Consider the following 19136-nt stretch of genomic DNA (forward strand, 5'->3'; position numbering starts at 1 on the left):
TGCAAGAGCTCCAACAGTTTTGTTTTTTCTACTTATTAGAAATTTAATTAGCTCACTAGTCTGTTAACAATACATTATACATACCTCTACAGATAAGCTCAACTCAAAAGAATTTGTTTTGATTTTTGTTTTTGGTATTACATAACATGATTAAAGTTTCCCACTACTTGGAACTAGCAGGTCACCTGGAGATACATTGCTTAGAGCCATAAACACAGAAATCCCTGCCTTATCCTGCTGTCCAGATACTGCTCAAACGCCCTGCTTGTGTGACCCAGGGAGGGTCACGGCTGTGTCCAGGATGAGTTTCAGCAACATCCAATTCTGCCTACAGTTTTCAAGAGTACTGCTGCACATTGCTTTGGTGCCACAAAAGCAGTTACTCTTCACCCACCAAAAGAAAGCCATTGATAGATTGTATTTGGTTTCTTACAAACCTTTGTAAGAAACACATATTCAAGATGGTGCTCCTGTTTTTCTCACAACTTAATTTATAAACAACATTTAAAAGCATCTGACTACTTTAGAAGCAAATTATTATTTGTCTTAGAATGCTATTTAGTAATTACTTGTAATTCTTAACTAAGAGTTAGACATGATTTTTCCCCATGATCCCCAACAGGCGCACCTTCAGTATGGCTTCAAGACCCACATCCCACTAGACACTTTCCTCAATGAGGAGATTCCACATTTACCAAAACTACCCCAAATTTACATGACCTCCCATCAGTGATAGGGCAATTCTCCTGCCACCTGGAAAGCCCTGAAACCTGAGGGGGTTTCTCAGAGCATGAGCCAAGCCTACTTGCTTCCTCCTTTCAGTGGCATTCCACACATAACATGGTACCACAACATCACCCCTTCTTGTGTGACAAAGCACAAAAAACCCTCCGAAGTTAGATGGAATTTTAGTATGGATGGAATTTCAGTAACCCAAAGTAAAAACCCAAGAGTTTTAGATAAAAAGTTTTACTCATGATTTTCTTCCCTAACCTCTCCCAAACCTGCACATTGGCGGGAGTTTCCAAACTTTTCCACTGCCTCTGAAGTACATTTAAACACAGTTCCTGCAAACATGAGATCTTCAGAGAAAACCTCTGTAAGATGGATTCATCTGTGCACCACTGGTTCCCCTTAAATCAGAAGCCAACACAGAGCTAGGGTTCTCACAGCAACTCTTGGGTTTAGTTTCTCAGAGATATTCATTCCTAGCTCTTCACTTCCCTCTAACTCCAAATATTTTTTCATTAGTGAATGAGACTTTTTTTTTTAATGCAAACCAAAGACCCACAGGAGTTGATTTTATCACCAATACTTCTACCTGTACCACAGGTATAAAGAGAGCAATACATCCCCCTAAACATCTCATCCAGGTATCCTGCAGTGCTGATCAATGATACTCCCCCCAGTTTTGCCCCTCAGATAACACAGGGAAGAGCATTCCCAACAAGTTTAACTTTATCACAAGTAAAGTTGTGCTGTTACTTCCAATAATGAACTCTGGATCCCTGGTGAGTAACTTACATTTAACTGGCAACATTCTGGGCTGCTTATATTAACTGCAACAGCCTGAACAGCTTGAACTTCAATAAAATGCGCACTAAACGACTGAGCTAATTTAACCTCATTAATCCTCAAACCAATAGAATAATTTGATGTCCACACAGCAGCTTGTGCACCGCCTCCAACATAAACATGGCCCTGCAGGAAATCAGCACCAAAGATGTGCTGCAGCCCCGCTGCCAGGGCTGTCATGGCTGGGAGAGCCTCTGCCTCATTTCTGAGCCCCACCAGCAGCTGCAGTGCGTGAGTCACACACTTTGTTTGGTCTTGTTAACAGGCAAATGGCTCTTTCCAAACTGGATGGATCCTGACATCTCCCCAGTGCAGCAGTTTTACGGAGGATGCTTTGTTTTGCCTGTAAACTATTTACCGGTTTCAACGCCGGCACAAAAAGCTTCACTAGGAAAGGAAAGCACAGAAAACCAAGCAGCACTGGCACTTTAATAGTCATTACAAAAAAGCCTTTTTGGAAAGGCAAGCACAGAAAAACCAGCAGAACTGGTACTTTAATAATCATTAATTACAGCAGCGTTTAAAATATTTACGTGTTGAAATAATTTGAACACTACTTAGTGACAAAGGATGCAAGGTTCGTCAAAATATTTGGGGGAATACCTGTCCTACCCTCTAGGTCCACTAATAATGGATTTCTAAATGGTGTCACAACTTCAGGAGGACACAGCACTCAAGTATTACCAACAAATAAATGATAAAAATGTCTCTACTTTCAGAGAGACATTTTAAGAATCATTCTTTATCTATGTTATTTGTTATTGAAATTCCTGCTGAAAGCCAGGTGCTTTGTTTTGTTAAATACAACACAAAAACGATAATAATGAGATTTTGAATAGCCAAAGAACCTAACCCACAATATACTGTGCTGTGTTGACTAGGGTGGCAAAATGAGGATAGTTTCTAACCACAGAAAAAGAAATCAAAATAGGGATTATTTCTAAGCATGTAAATACTGATTTTGGTACCACACACAAGAACTTAACATTTAAAGGAACTTGGTCTAATCAGTGTTCAGTATTTGGGCCAATCAAATTATCCCTGATAAACAGATATGACATAGCATGAGAACTCACTTCTACTTCAGCATATTACAAGTAATTTCTTAGAAGGATTAATATGTATTTCTTTCACAGCTACATTGCAACACATAAATTACTCAAACAACAAAACAGCATAATAAAAATACATCCCCCCAGTATAGCAAATCCACTGTTCTTTCTTCATCAGCCATACAATATTTATGGGAACAGGAGAGCTTTATCTTTTCTTCTAACACAGCAGGTTAAGTGTCCTGAGAGAAGTCAGATGTCACTAAAAAAGGAATAATAAAATTGAGGTCTAAATGGAAACTGAAAAAAATAAAAAGTTTTTCTCCAACAGGTTAATCTCAGCTAATTCCTCTTGTGAGAAGTAGCTTTAAATAATCATTTCACTCACAAATTCCCTGGTAACAAGTTTTCCTTTGAAATGAAACAGTTTCTAATGCAAGCATAACTATATCTGAGTTTGACCAGAAAAAACAGCATTACATTTTGGACTGCTAAAGCAAAAACTCAACTTTTTTAGAAACTATTTAATATGAAGGCAATTTGGATAGTAACTTTACTCAGAAGGGATAGAATCAGCTGTATATACTGAGTGAGAAATTACTGAAGATACAAGTCTTTCCTCGGAGATAAATGAAATACAGCTATTTACATGTCCCAACAACAATGCCATCTTTCTTTCCAAGTTCACCCAAAAAATCCAGAGTATAAACCAATAGCACAGATTTGGCTCTCACACACACCCAATTGCCCAGGAGATCTTGTCATACACATCATGCTGCATTCACTGGCTTTCCCAAATCAATTGCCTTCACTTCTATCTTCTATATCTACTTGTGACTTGGGGGATTTTCCTTCAGGTTTTAATGTTTGGTTTGTTTTTTTTTCTTTCAATAGGACTATACATCTCAATTGTGCTCAGGAAAGACTGGGTTTGATATTTACTTTGGGTTCATATTTACATTAGAACCCAAATTTTCAATACTTTTACCTACTTGTCCATTAAGTGCTCATATAACAGAAGGACAATAATAGTAGCCTTCTGGAGGAGTAATTCAATACATTCTTGCAAAATTAAACAGCAGCTTATAAAAACAAAAAAATTGCAGTAATCATCACAACAGGGCAGATGTAACAACCATGTATTTGTTTAGTGCATCGAGACATGGAATAGGATTAAAACATGTAGACAGCAACACCAGTCACCATCACTTATTCTTTAAGCTATAAACCTAAGCGTGCTTCTGTGCAAAAATTAATTACAACATGGGGGAAATCACATCAGTCCCTAATCAAGCAAAGTGAGCAGGAAAATATAGCAATGTCCTACACTCCTGACTGAGTCTCAGGATCAAACAGCACTAAGTGCAGATGAACCAAGGGGGAATTATTATTCACTTTTCATCACTGAAACCATGCTGCCCCAGAAAACTCTGACTTCTGTGGGTGGGCTGGTTACACACTTCTGTTAAATGTAATAATAAATGTAATAAAAGGAGGACGAAAGTTTAAGGGGGGAGCAAAACAAAGAATATTCTGTCCTACAGTTGAAGGAGAAAGAAACAGCCAGGCAAACAGGACACCTGCAAAACAAACAAGGGTCCACACCAGGCTGTGAGCACCCACCTGCATGTACAGCCTCACCAGCACAGCCTGCTGGAAAACACCTTCTCCATGATAAAATATCAGTGTCAAAGGTTAAAGGCTTTACCAGAAAATATAAATTCAGTGATAAAGCAACTTTTCTAACCCCATTTCACAAAGAGTTATTTCAAGCCTAACATTACAAGTGGTAGGATAGTGTAGCTGACTCAGAGATACGGAATTATTCAGTGCAATTTGCAGTTATTTGAAATTGGCTTATTTATACCTCTGTATTTTTACCAAACCCAAGAACTGCAGGTATCATTAACCTCCACTAAAAGCTGCTCCCCCCCTTTAGTTAAATCACAGCCGCATCCTACAACTCATGCAGTCTGTCCTACCTCTAGGTCCACTAATAACTGATTTCTAAATGTGTCACAACTTCAGGATGACACAGCACTCAAGTATTGCCAACAAACAAATGACAAAAGCCAACTGCTCCTTTTTCCAAGATGTGACACTAATTTACCAGCACAAAGTTGTGACTCAGCTGTTTTACTCCAGCTGAAACACTCCTGGTTTGGTGTTGGTGGAAGGCATTTACTGAGGAAACACCGCATGTGAAGCTTTACATTCTACATTGGACTAATTTAACCATAGGTAAGCACTTCTCAAGTTCCTGACTGAACTTCTCCATTGATCAGTTATTTTTCTTTAAAAAATAATATACACCTGAATTTTACCCTCTCTGCCAACTCTCAAAAAGAGGAGTAGACTCAAACTGGTTGTAAAATGTTAATTTTGCCAGCCAGCAAGTATGCAAGTAGCTTAATCATTAAAGCTGCTGCTCCAGTAATCACACGTATGCTTTCAATAGTTTAAGTCACAACCAGAAATTATTATATTTTACATGCCATAGGAAAGCAAGATGGAAAGTTACCTGCTGTACCCTGTTTGTATTTATGCACCTGAACATGCATGGCATTGGGCATAATGGCAATTTGGTACTTGGATGTCATTTCTGCCTGCTCAGTGCACTCTGTACAGCTTCCTTACAAACATGTCAATGTAGGACAGCAGTCAAGTTTAAAATCAATTGTGCCATGGCTTTAAAGAGTTATTTTTGTAATCCAAACCCACTAGATCCATGTTTGTAGGATCCAAAGCATTTCACAGAAAACCAGACAAGTGTATCCACACATCAGCAGCTCCACAGCACAGGAACTATGAGGAACAAGGGCAGGGGCTTCTCATTTACCCTTCCCATGAGGCAGCTCATGCACAGGAACTGCATAGAGTGTCTTGATTTACCCAAAAGGTACTTTAAAATGCCCATATTGCCTGATGTCTACATCCATTTTCAGATGAGGAAGTACCGGTAGCAAAGTCCCTCATGGATTTCATGCAGAACTGCAAATCCCTCTGTTTGGGTGTAGAAAACTGTCTTTGCTAAAGCAACTAACTAAAAATTTTCACATTTAATTTCACTGTTCCTCAACATTCAGTATACTGTCAGAATGGGAGAAAACTGCATTCTACCCTAAGTGCAATTGCTAAATCAGACAATTATTTCAAATGCTGCTTTTGTTGAGCATCCTAATAATTGTCCCATCTCCAAGACTGCCACCTTTAATTCTCTTTGAAAACAGCTTTTTTTTCACACATTTAGAGTTACTTATTTTATAAGTAATTTACATTTTCCCTCTGGCTAGTTCTGCTGATAGACATCAGCAATTTGAGGCTGTCCCTACAATTCACTTGCTTTGTTCTTTGCATTACCTGAGACTGACATGTAGGTTTAATTTGCAGGAGGTTTAAATCCACCAATCACCCCAAAATCCAAATCAGTGATTTCAGTAACACCTGAAACGTGGAATGAACTTGGGAAGGAACAGGAAGGCAACTCCCAAACTTTAAGGGACAGGAGAGAATGCTTTAAGCAGTGACATTTAGTTTTGCTTACTCTATGCTGGGTATTTCTCCTGGGCATTTCTGTAGGAATAACCACTACTCCAGTGAGAATAAGTGCACAACTGAGTGTTATTAATAGACTGATTTGTAAACATCTAAAGCATGTATTGATCCACTGTCCACCTTGAGGAAAAACAGCCTGTGGATCAGAAATAGCAATTAATTACCACAACTTTTTTTAGTGAATCCTGCATACAAACAAAACCTGAAATATTTGATTAGATTCATTTTACTGTAACACTTCAAAGATGAACTAAAACCCTCTTGGTTCATTTAAAAACAGAGATAACTCTGCTCTCTTTTAGAGTATCACAGAATCACAATAAAAGTTGCCAGAGGCAGTAAGAAAACAGTAACAAAAACCAGCAAAGACAAAACTTCACAAATCTCAAGTCCAAGACATTGACAGGAATGGTTTATCTAGCTCTGCTACTGAAGGCTCATTTGCAAATATTGTGACAACAAAATGCATTACAAATTGTTTGCCTACCTCATTACTGCTGATTGTTAGGTAAGATAGTATTATTGGTACTTTTTCTCAAGGTGTGTAAATCACTGCAAAATTGCTTTATCTTGCTTTCCAGAAATTTGGAAGGCCAGTCTTCAGATGTTTTAACAGCAATCTTTCCATTACAGGGTCACACATTTCATTTTAATATAAGCAACAAACTCATCAGAATATTTTTACCTCCTGACAGAAAATCAGATGAACTATGCAAAGACCAAAATGATTCTCCAACTTCTAAACCTGAAGTATATTGACAAATTATTTACAAGTGTGACCAGTGGGCAGCATATCTCTTCCTGAGAGCTTCTAAAACATACAGTGAATCCAAAAAGAAGCAAAACAAAACTCTTAAACCTCTAAAACTCAGTTGCTTCTGAAACAGCTGAGTCAACAATCACAGAAGCTATTTCTTCATGCAAAAATAAAAAATATTTTTTAGAAACCAGCAATGGTATCAGCATTACCAACACAGAGCACATGGTTTGGCGTGACATGCATGAATTTACAGCCTGAACTACCACTACAGCTTGAGCATCTGGCTGAAATATTTCTCTCCACTAAACATGACTGTCTACAAAGAGATAAAAATTAGGGTGCTTTCTTGAAGTTCTCAAGAAGTCTTACTTCAAAAAGATAAGCAATTGAAGTTATTTTATCAGCAGCAGCTCCATCACAAGGAGCCATTTTCCTGAGCAGAGGATATTTATCATGAAAGCCAAGTGCACAGTCAGAGCAGGGAGTTCAGCCACACAGTTGAAGGATGAGAGACCCAGTGCTTTGGTACCAAAACCCATCAGCACAGTGAGTGTCTGTGTGAGGCACACTGTCAGTGCTGATACTCCAAAACAAACTGAGCAGCGCTGATTTTCACTGTTCTTCCCTTACCACAGTCACACCTGGAAGTGAAGACAGGTTTGACACATTATAAGTACCCCCTTGCCTACCCAAAGCAGTATCTCCTTGTAATTAAGCATAATATGCAAAACTGCTCTCAATATAGCACCACAAGGAAGAAAATATATCAGTACACACCCCTAAAATCTCTGACCTCCTAAGAGGTGGTGTGGCAAACAGACTTTTTTTTTGCAAGCTTGTATTGGAATGGGGCAGAGACAATACCTAACCAAATGCCATGAAGGATCCTTTCAGACAAAAAAACAAACTTTGTCAATACCAGACAGAGAAGTTCAGACAGACCTTTTGAACAAGAAGTAGAAATTTTACAGTAAAAACCACCACCACATATACTGTCAGATTAGGATATTCACTGAGAACTTATCAGAAAAATGCATTTCAAATAAGTCTCAAAGACAATAAACCATAACCCTTAGCACCAGGCAAACCCCCCACAGTACTAAGACATGGCTCAATTGAAGTGATTTTGAGTGAAAAGCTGCTCCGAATGAGGCACATAAATGGCTTGACCTCAATTTTCCATTTCACAAGGCAGGTTATTTTTCAGAACATCAAATACCCAACCACAACACGGGTCAGCTGTTTGACCAGACTATGTTTAGTGAATGAAATCTAACAGCTCAATTACAACTTAGCAAACTGAAGCCATTTAATTCCAAAATCCTAAATCACGCTGGACATCTATGAATCGCAAAACTGCACAAGGTCAGGAACTCTCTTCTGATCCTTGGCCACTTGGAAGAAGGAAATTGCAGAAAACACCTCCTAAAAAGCACAAAATTTGAGCACTGTTTTCTTTTGCAAGCATACCATTATCTCCTGTCTCACTGATGGAAATAAGTTTACTTTGGTCAACATGTTTTCTGAACCACTCAGGAAGATAAGAAAAAAAACTTATCCCATGCCCTGAAGTAATGAATTATAATTTACTACTGCCACAAGAGAGCCTTAATTCCAATCTAATCATTAACAAAGTGGCCAACTTACATAGAGAGTGAATTTTAGAAGAGTGGAAGGACTAAAATCAGAAAAATTACTTTAAGTGCTGCCTAATCTACCCCTGGAGCTAGAGAAAAGCAGACAGTATTTGAGCCTGAATGTGTTGTTGATGGGTTAAGCCAGTCCACACAAATTTGAGATTTGAATTTGGGACTCACAAACATGACTCAAGGGTGTGTAGCTACAAGTAGTCTCAGAGCTCAGCTCACAGAACAGAACAGAGCCATTACCTTCTACACCCACTAAATGCTACATACCCATAACCTTGCAAGAGCACATGGGTAAGGCAACAAAAGGCAGGAATTCATATTTTCCATTGGCAGTACACTACTTTTTACCTACATAGTTCTAAATAAGCAGAAAGAAATCACTTTTTTATTGAAGGTGCTTCAGGTACAAGAAACCAGGACTACCTGTGATTTGGCTTTCTTTAAAAGACATTCAGGAGCTAAAAAGACCCAAAAAACTTCAACTTTATGACAATTTTTAAGTTTTACTTTATCCTATACTTGCCTGGTAATTAAACCTGTAATAGATTTTACATTTATTTCCACTCTTTTAGAGCTATAAATGCTTACACCAGCCAGGTTATTGTCACATTTCTATTCATAGCATTCTGAATGATAGTGACTACTTTCTTTTTACATTTATTATAAGACTTAAATGGACAGAAGCAGTGATGATGCATAATTTTCACTTTGTTAATTCAGCCAAGAGAGTCTCATGGATTTAATTAAACTTCTACTTAAAAAGCTCTAAGCTTTCAACATATCAGAAATAAGGAAATATCATGTTTTAGTCATTTAATGGTGCAACCACCTCAACCCAAAAGTGTCTTTACCCACAATCTGCTTGGTCATTCCGTCACAACTATTAAGTACAACTGAGTAACCTGTTCCTATAAAGCACAAAGCTTAACAAACGTTTGTTTTTTGTTGTGTCTGGCAGAAAAAACATGCACAAAATAAGAGGAGGCCTATCCCTGATGGAATATGATAGCAAGAATTACACTCAGACTGGAAGCAAATTTCCATTGGAAAGAGGATTATTTGAAACGGTACTGCGGGTCACTGGAATGAAAGACAAACAGGGGTGGAAAGGAAAAAGTGTAGGCTACCATAACTGAGCAACTGTTCCTTGTCACTAGATTTTGTGTTGAATTACTTATTTGACAGCACAAAGATCAACAAACAAACATAAAAATATCCTAGTTGATGATGGGTACACAACAGTGATTACATAATCCATGCAGCCAAGATTTCAAACACAGAAAAACAGCACACACCTGTCAAGTGTAACAACCTTTCAACAGAACTGAAAGGAACTACTTTGCCCTCCTACCTTACATTATTTCAGAGTTAGAGAAATGAGAAAAAACAATAAGAAAAGCAAAACACAAGTTGTCAGAGTAGTTGCCAGAGCTTGCTTTCTCCTGCATAAAGTCTGAGTGGTTCAAGGCCCTCCAGACTGTTTCAAAGCTTTAGATCTCTGCCATTTGTTTGAGACTCAGTGGCTTCTCTCAGCTGTCTGTTCCATTCGCTGTGACACAGTTTATCCTGGGAAGATTTTTACCTCACAAGGATTTTCTTTCTAAAGAAGTTCACATAAATCTGCTTAGGAGCTGAAGTGCCTGTAGTTAGTGGCTACACTGATGATCCAGAGGAAAGCCAGACACGATTAAGATTAACATTGTCCAGTTTTAATGTCTTATTCTGTTTTCATGCAAAAATTAAGGGGGTTGGCAAAAAAAATCAACAATAATGAAAGCATCCAAGCAAGGATAACCCAAACAAGAGATTACACTCAAACTCCAGCTTTTAGGCCAGGTAACTTAGGCCGTTCTCATCTGAGGTTATGTAAGATATGGCAAATTCTAATAATTATGGGGGAAGGGAAGGAAGCAGGGATAGTTATGGGATTATTAATGTTAATATAATTATGGGCAGGAAATCCCCACAAGGACAGATGACAGAGTCCACACCCCATCTCCCAGAGAAACGAGGCAACAGAGCCATGAGCTGCTGCCTCATGTTGCAGCATTTATGAAGCCAAGCACTAAAAACTGTTCTGTTGGTTGAAGATTTCTATTTTCTCCATCAAGGTGGCAATCAGATACATTGCAATCCTCTCCAGTAGAAAAGCTGTGCTAAGTAGGTAACCCTACACACTTAATACCATAAGAACTACTTTTCTTAGCATCACACCACGCCAAGTTTGATATGTTGCACATTGGTGAGTTGAATAAAGCATCTTCTCACTACTCATTCTACCAGCTCTGCAGACAGCAACTCTCAGGTTTCTGGTGAAAACATAATCAAGGATAGCTCAGCCATACGACATTTTAAATCAACCCAGCCTGTGTAATGCATAAGGAATAGAGCCCCAGCCAATTGCTCCCAGTAAATTCTATCTTGCAAGACATTGATAAAAGGATTTGAAGATAATAAATTACTTCAAGGAAAAAGAAAACACAAGTTTATACTTTGAACAAGTCAAAGAGGAAATACAGGATGCATTCATCAGTGATTATTTATCTAGTGTTCCTATAATGACTTCAACACATTTTTACTTTTTCCATATATCTAGAGAAAACAGCCAATTTACTCTCCCTGAGTTCAGCAGAGCTATTACAAATTTCACCAACTGTCTGAACCCTCTTCATTATTATTCAAGTCTTGTTTCATGCATCACATGGTGATTTTTTTGCTTAACATTTGCTGTTAAGAACAACCTACAAAAAGCACAGAAGTCTAAAGGTGAGTTTAAAAGTTCAAGCTTTAACTTACTCGCACATCAAATTTAAATCTCCAAGAAAAAGAAAAGAGCATATTTTTCCCTGGGCCTTTCATTCTTGATGACAGCAAGGGAACTATGAAGGACAAAGTAAAAAGAAAGCAAATAGGATTGCTACTGTTGACTGAATGGAAACTGGCATCTTGATTTCAGTGGCAGCAACCCATCTTTTCAGTTTCACTCCTTTCAGTGAAACACGATCAAAGGTTGCTGCAGACAAGGATAGTTGAGCATCTACTCAAGTAGAATCACTTCTCGTAGCTTTTTCCCTCTTCATGTTTTAAATGCAATGTCATTTCTGAAGGAATGGCTTGCTGTCAAGCCAATTGATGAAGCACATTAGCTAAGCAAGACCATGGTGTCCAAACAGAAAGGAAAATTAACACTAGCCACTCGAAATCCAACCGTATATATTATTTTTTTCCCACTAGACTCTAATGGAAATCACTTTTCTGCAAATTTCTTTGCCAAAGATCACAATTCTACTTTCAGGTGCCTCCAACTGTTCCATTAGTCAACAATATCTCTGTGATGTCCTCAATACACATAGTGGCTCACCCCTGCACATGGCTGTTGAGAGTACACAGTCATCATTTCTACCCAATGGAAACTACTTTAGTTCCAGTTTATGAGAACTGGAATGATGGTATTTCCCAAACTTAGAGATTTATATAAATACATCCATAGAGCAAACTGCTTAAAACTGTCTAATATTTCTTCAAGTAGCTTTCATTGGATAACCCCAATTTACACCGAATGATGGCATTTATCCTATGAAAGTGCAATATATTCAATTACTACATAAGGAAAGAAAAAGGTAAAATTCATTATTCTTCTTCATGTATTTTTCTCCAAAATGATGCTTATGTTCCAGAGACAAATTCATATACATTCTATGGTTCTGTATCTGCACACATTCTGTACATACATTTCCATTAAATCCAAGACTGAGAACACATTCAGAGTAGTCCAGCCATTATAGAGCAAATCTTCCTAATCAGAATGATTGCTGTACATAAACCAGTTTAAGAAAATTTTTTAACTGCCCTGAAAATCCATATATTTCGCCATTAGCGCTATTCTGTCCTGCTTGTCTAAAAACCTAAACCAGAATGTTTCAATAGATAATGTAATTAAGGCCAATTAGACAAGTTTACTGAAGAAAGTACAAAGTTACCAGAGCAGAATACTCAGAATAACTGAATAATAATCGACTAAATTAATGACTTTGGTAGACTCCAAACACAATCACAAGACACCAAAAATATCTGCAAGAGCTCATAAATTTGAGGTTTTTTCACAGTTGCCAGAAATGTGTAGTAATTCTTTTACAGCTCTACATAGGCTACAGTTAAGTTTTGTTCAAGTAAATCTCCAATAAAAAGGATTTTTTTTTACTTAAACAAGGATTCCTCATTTATTTCTCAAGGTGAGATTTTTCTTTCTTTTAAATTCTGAACAACTGGCATATTTCATTTTCCTTACCTAAAGTAGTAAAGCATGCATTGAGGGTGCAAAAGACTTTAAAGAACCTGTCTGACATCACCACCCTGTGAGGACTCAGCAGCGGCTGGAGACATTTTCATCTAACAGAGAAGCTCAGAGGTCTAACCCATTATGTCAAGTCTATACATCTTCCTAATACCAACTTAATTCAGGTTTACCCCTCCAGAGAACTCAGCCAATAGAGTGGACCAAAACACACACCTCGTGGATTGTGATTAAATAAAAGGAGAGTTCATTTCTTACACCACTTTCACTGGGAAACAAGGATAGCACATGATGCAACACGAGAACTTCAGGCCACACAGCATCCCTACAGATCTTTATGGGCAACACTGAGCCATGAGCCTGGCACAGCTGCTGTGCTTTGGGGGAAAAGCACTTGTTTTGCAGAAATACCAATAGTCTCCAGAGATGGAATGAAATCTGTGACAGATATTATACAGAAGGACTTAAATATGGTAGGAGTACAATCTAGAGGTACCATAACATCCCATTTCAACCAGCAGCAGAACTTGAAGAGAACATACATAACCACTGCTTCACTTATTTAAAACAGCTGTAACAAGGCACTCACTAACTTTTGGCCACACTTGGTTGTCCTTTTGTCATTTAACAAGAAACAAAGGCGCAATTCAACAAACTTGAAGGAAAATGTAGTCATTAACACAAAGCAAAAAGGTCATTTTCCCAAAATTGAATACAATATAAGCCTCTCACATGAGGCAGCAAATAAGAGGAACCTCAATTGGACATGTCCATGTTGGGAAGGAAAAGTTGCTAGCAAAACTCAGGAGTGATGAGTTTCCCACCTCTCCAAAGCTCCTCTGCTCTTGGATGAAAGTTTGCATAGAAAATTAAGTTCTTAAGAAACTTCACTTGAGATCCCTGTCCTCAGGTGACATGCCTTGACTGAAAATGTTAAAATTACACTGAGAAAATGCCTGCAGAGTGCCCGAGAGCCACATCCACTTTGTGAGTGTTTCATTTCCCCTCAGTAACTTGGCCATGAGGGTGCCCAGCACAAATGTTGTTTTCCAATCACGGGGTAGAGATGCCCTAAGAAGGGTCTGACAGTACAAGCACAACACTTTTATAATTCAAGCTCAGCCTAGATTGCACAGCTGGCAACTTTGGGCTACTGCCTTGTGTTCAACAGAGAATGAGAGAAGTGAGACAAAAAGTAAACAATCACTTATGTCTTGTCCTCTTCTACTTAACCCTTGTTACATCTAAATCCTAATTCTGGAGCACTTGAAATGAACTGCAAGAGTTTCTGATTTGAACTGCATCACAGAGAAGCCACAGAATCTGCTTCCTCTCTCTCCTTATTGCAGCTCCCTGCTTCAAACTGAACATATTAACAAATTCCAAGTGAGGATCTCCCATTTTCCTGTAGGGAGGTTAGCCTGTGTTTTACTTCATTTTTCATTAGTGCACAGACACTTTGGTGCCCCCGAGAGATTTTTACTGTCTTTGCCCTCTCTCTTTTGTCCCTCAAAGTCATTGAAACATCAGTCAGTCTAGAGTTTGTTACATATGCCACTAAAGAAAATAAATCTGAATTTTCTGTGATTTTGACAAGCCAGCTTTTTTTTTAAAAAAAAAGGCAACCAACAGCCCATGAGTTAAGATGCTCAATTTTCCTCAACAAGCAATTTTCTCCTTCTCCAAAATGCTCACCCACAGTCACTCATGTACATCAAGACAGCAATAGAGAGCACAGGATATCCTCAGCCCTAGTGGTTAATATTCTGAAGTGCCTCTTCATAGCATAATGCATTTTTGAAGCTAATGATTGCATAGGTCATAAAATACAGAACCTACTCAACTTGGAGGTCAATAGATGCTTTTGTAGCCACATTTTTGCCATATCACATGGTACACATCCATTTTGTTCATCCTGCCACGCCGTGACAGCCACCCTTCTGAATCTGCCATTACCAGAAAATGTGAAGATCAAAGAGATGAACCACACTGCTGTAAAATGACCTTCAATTTACTATTACATGCATAAAGAGCAGGGTGCATAGGCAGGCATATTTTTCAGAAGGAAGAAAGGTTGCTTTATCCCCCAGATGAAGGTTATATTAAGAAATCCTATATTCACTGGATTACTAAAAATTAACATTTTCAGACAGAGTATCATAAAACTATGCTATTTGAGTGATCAAACTCCACTAGGTTCAATATCTGTAACTTTTTAGAGACCCCCCCCCCCCACACAAATGCCAGCTGATTTCTCACCCATTCTGACAGGGACCCCAAACAAAATCTTACCCTCCCTTCCAATAGTTGTACTGGAAGCAACAAATTCAATACTGATAAACTCAGTCGTTTGCTGCATGTTTCTGTCTTAGCTTTATGAGAAATTATTAACCAGATGGAAGTGCTGAACAGCAATAATTTGCTTTCCCTTAAATTACCACTATTAAAAGGTCACTAGTGGTACACAGCAGATCAGGACACACCACAGAATTTGTATCAGATTATCAGCCCACTGCTAGAACCAAACAAGGCTGTTTACCTAGGTACCACACCAGGGAGTTTGCATTTTCTGTTTAAAGCAGCACAAATAGGCAGCACTGTGAGCAACATCGAGGCCAATGCCTGGAGTGATTTCCCAGTGCCTCAAGACAAAGCTCCATCCCAGTGCTGCCTTTCCCAGAGCACCAGAAGCAGCTCAGTGGGGTTAGCAGAGACACAGCAGAGCTGTGGGAGGGCTGCCGCCAGTCTCTTGCATACATTCCATTACACACACAAGGCTGACATCTTCTGGCAAGATGCGGTTTGACTCCTTGGATGCTCCTGAATTTGGTTTGGAGCTGGAAGAAAGCCACTTCCAAGGCAGCAGAGTGTGCCAGTATTCCAAGGGACACTGACTACTGTAGAAGCAACAGCTGCTGGAATAGGATGACCAAAGAATGTGCAGCAGTTTAAATTTCAAACCATCAACAGCACTAGGTGAGGTCAACCCCTTCTCAATATCTGAATATCCCCTCCTACTCACTTTAGTTTACAAGAGCACTGAAATGTGGGCTCTAGAGAGGGATTCCATTAAGCAGAACTAGGGACTACCTTACTGGCACAAACCCCAGCTTTATTCCCACAAAAAGGCCTACCAGATATTGCAAGTTTTGCCTGACGTACATGCTGCAGGTTTGGGATCTCTGAGAAATGCATTCATTGCTTGATAAACTATGAACAAGAAATCCATATAGAAATATAAGCAGAAAGTCTCTGGACATCCACAGAATCACAGAAGTTCTGTAGATTACCCAGTGCAGGTATCAGCTCAGACTTGAGCACTTAAAGCAGACAATAGTTACACACTTAAGAGCAGACCATTTCCCTAAAAATCAGTGCAATATCCTAATCCCTCTAAGGCCAGGGAATAGTTCCTAGCTGGTCTGTGCAAATTTCTTCTTTCCAAATAACTATTTTCTCTTTCAAGTTTAGACCTTACAAGTTTCAATTGATACATTTTCTGCTTCAAGTTACACACTGCCAACAGCATCAATGCAAAAGATGACAATGGCTTCACTCTGGTTGCTGACACTCACAGGGCAATGAAATTATTTGACTGAAATGGAGTTCACAGGGAAAAAAAGATCTCAGAAAAAAATGTGACAGAAGAGAAATCTTAGCCAAAAGGCTGCTCACCTTTAAATAGCCATATCCAAATAACTAATCAAAATCAAAACCTCCATGGTCTCCTATGGAGGCACGTACATAGAATGAGTGCTGCCACTAGGATTCAACACATACTGAAATAGGGGAATTACAGCCTTTCCACTGTGATGTGTATGAGTCCTACTCAACAACCAGCTGGTCTAGAGACCAGGCAAAATGTGGGGAAAAGAAAGCTTCCCACTGGATCAAGGTACAAGTTGCCTATGCCAAGTCATGCATCACTACTCCCTCAGTATTTATTTTTTTTCATAAGTATCCCTTTCTCCCTTTTTACAATACTATCAAGATAGACAATAAATTATCCTAGAAAGATGAGAAGGTAAAAGTTTTCCTTTCTGTGCTCTGAAATGCTACCTCTCACAGAAGCATCAGCACAATTTTTATGATTGTCAAGTAGCATAAAAAGCTGTCCCAAATTCTTCTGTCTAATTGAGAACAGCAGCATAATCTTACAAGGCCAGCTTTAGAAAGTGATAACTCTCCTAAAAACTATGCTATTTAAACTATAGTCTTAATGAAGGATAGTTGTCCATCCACTAGCTTTTACCAAGGTAAAATTCAATTTATATTCAAAACACCATTGTACCATTTCAAAACTAGAAATACAGCAGAACAAGCATTTTGCATCAGCTCATTACTTATTTTTTAAGGAAAAAGGAACAGATTTCCATGAACACTCATAACTAACATGAAATTCTGAAACAGTAACCAGTAGTGCAAGTATGCAAAGCATCCCAAAGAATTAGAAATCTGTAAAAAATAATAGCTTTTAAAAACACACTATTAACTTCTCTACATAACAAATTCAAACAGCAAACCAAATCCAGTTATAGCAACTGACACATAAGAACCAGAGAAATAAGAATATGAAACAGTTCATAAAAGCAAAGTCATGTCTTTCAAGAACATGAGCAGTATGATAAGGGATAGCAAAAAGGTAAAAGCACTTTTAAAATCACTATTTGAATCCTGCAGTGGTCTTGCCAGCAGCATATTTATAGCAGCTATATTAAAGATTGGAACAGAGGCAGCACATCAGGCACAAGGTAAACACAATCAAAGTCTCAACAAGCCAAAAAGCAACTTGTTACACCCTCTAATTCAATTCCTGCCAGTGGCAACTGATCCAGTGTTCCAATTTACCATCCCTTGGAAACTAATACTGAAATACCTTCTAGTATTCCCCATGTCCATCACTGTTTATTTGAAATTGAGTTGCTACTATGCTGAAGAGATTACATTACATGTTAATGTCCTTTAGAAAATCTCCTGTAATCAGGAGCACAAGAGAGTAGTTCTTGTCAGTTTAAACCATTCCTTCCCTTAATTTCTGAATTTTACTTTGATTTAATTACTCTTGGTGTTCGACATCATCATTGCCTAATTCTTCAGAAATCTTTAGCCACAGAACAAGTGAGAACTTATTTTTGATTCATCAAAAAATAAAATCAACCAACAGTCTCCTGGTACTGTTTGCTGGTTTTGGTTTGGGGTGAGGTTTTACACTGGATTTTAATTACTAAGGAGCTCAAGAAGCATTTATTATTGCATACCAACCCTCTCAAAGAGTTCACGTACAAGTCACAGTGGATGCTGTCATTTTTAGGCACTTAGAAAATTGGAAGTGATTATTGATTAGGCAAAAGCCATGTCTTCCAGGGCTCTAAATAGGACTACATGAACCAGGCTACAGAGGAGAAAAATTAATCTTTCCACATTGGCATTCTCTGCAAGCAGCACAAGCATTTAATGGCAGTGCTTGTAAAAACACAGCATTTCAGGACTGCTTGGGAAAGGTTTTTCAGGAGATTGGTAACTGGATGCAAAGCATTAGATCATGAGTGATTCAAACATCATCCAGCACAGCACTGACCTTTGGTGGTTACTGTTCAGCAGCCTAAGAAAATAGAGCCATGATCTCATTCCAGTCTTGAGTGAGAAGGCATCAATTGCACAAAAGCACAGACACAGCTGGAGTTAATTGTCACTCCTGCTGTCAGTCACCAAGGAGATTATGGATTCTGCCAGCCTTCAGTCCACTCAGACATTGTCTAGACTTGTTTAAAAAGCACATTTCTCTGCTTTAAAACTACAACCTATGAACCCTTCCTCAGACACAAAGACAGCAAGGCAGAGACACTGCAGTATTTCTTTTGAAGTTAAGCAGAGTCTGTTCACATTCTGAACACCCTAATTTGCCTCCCAGTTCTATAAGCTCTGTTATTGAATTGCTTTCTGTTTCACTTGATTAAGAGGCCCAGGCAAGCTGAAGGAAATTATTTGGCAAACACACCACCCACCCCTGCTTCCAATCACAGAGAAAGTCAGAAAAATCAGGAAGAGCTACAGTACATAACCCTTCTGTACACCAAAATCCCCATTATCAGTACAACACTGAGCTGTTATTTGGAATACAGGGAATTGCTATCCACCCAGTTCCTAGCCCTATTCAAAACAGAAGAGCAACGTCACGACCTCCTTTTGCAGGGGATAGATGTGCCCAGGAACATTTTTGTCCTTTGCTTTTCAGCTCTCTGACATTTAAC

The 19136-nt window shown here is 38.6% G+C and overlaps 1 long non-coding RNA gene across 2 annotated transcripts in view; it reads right to left on the bottom strand.

Annotated features, from left to right (window-relative positions):
* The window catches only part of LOC132075746 (uncharacterized), a 173000-nt gene that overhangs the window by 142358 nt on the left and 11506 nt on the right, over positions 1–19136 (bottom strand). Inside the window, exon 2 of one of the 2 annotated variants that reach the window (XR_009418814.1) lies at positions 1985–2889. The exons of the other annotated variant lie outside the window; for it this stretch is intronic. This is a non-coding gene — a long non-coding RNA (uncharacterized LOC132075746). Of the gene's footprint in view, positions 1–1984; positions 2890–19136 lie in introns of those variants that run through there. 2 annotated transcript variants of the gene reach the window in all.

The sequence above is a fragment of the Ammospiza nelsoni genome, chromosome 7 (assembly GCF_027579445.1).
Source record: "Ammospiza nelsoni isolate bAmmNel1 chromosome 7, bAmmNel1.pri, whole genome shotgun sequence".
NCBI classification, from domain to species: domain Eukaryota; kingdom Metazoa; phylum Chordata; class Aves; order Passeriformes; family Passerellidae; genus Ammospiza; species Ammospiza nelsoni.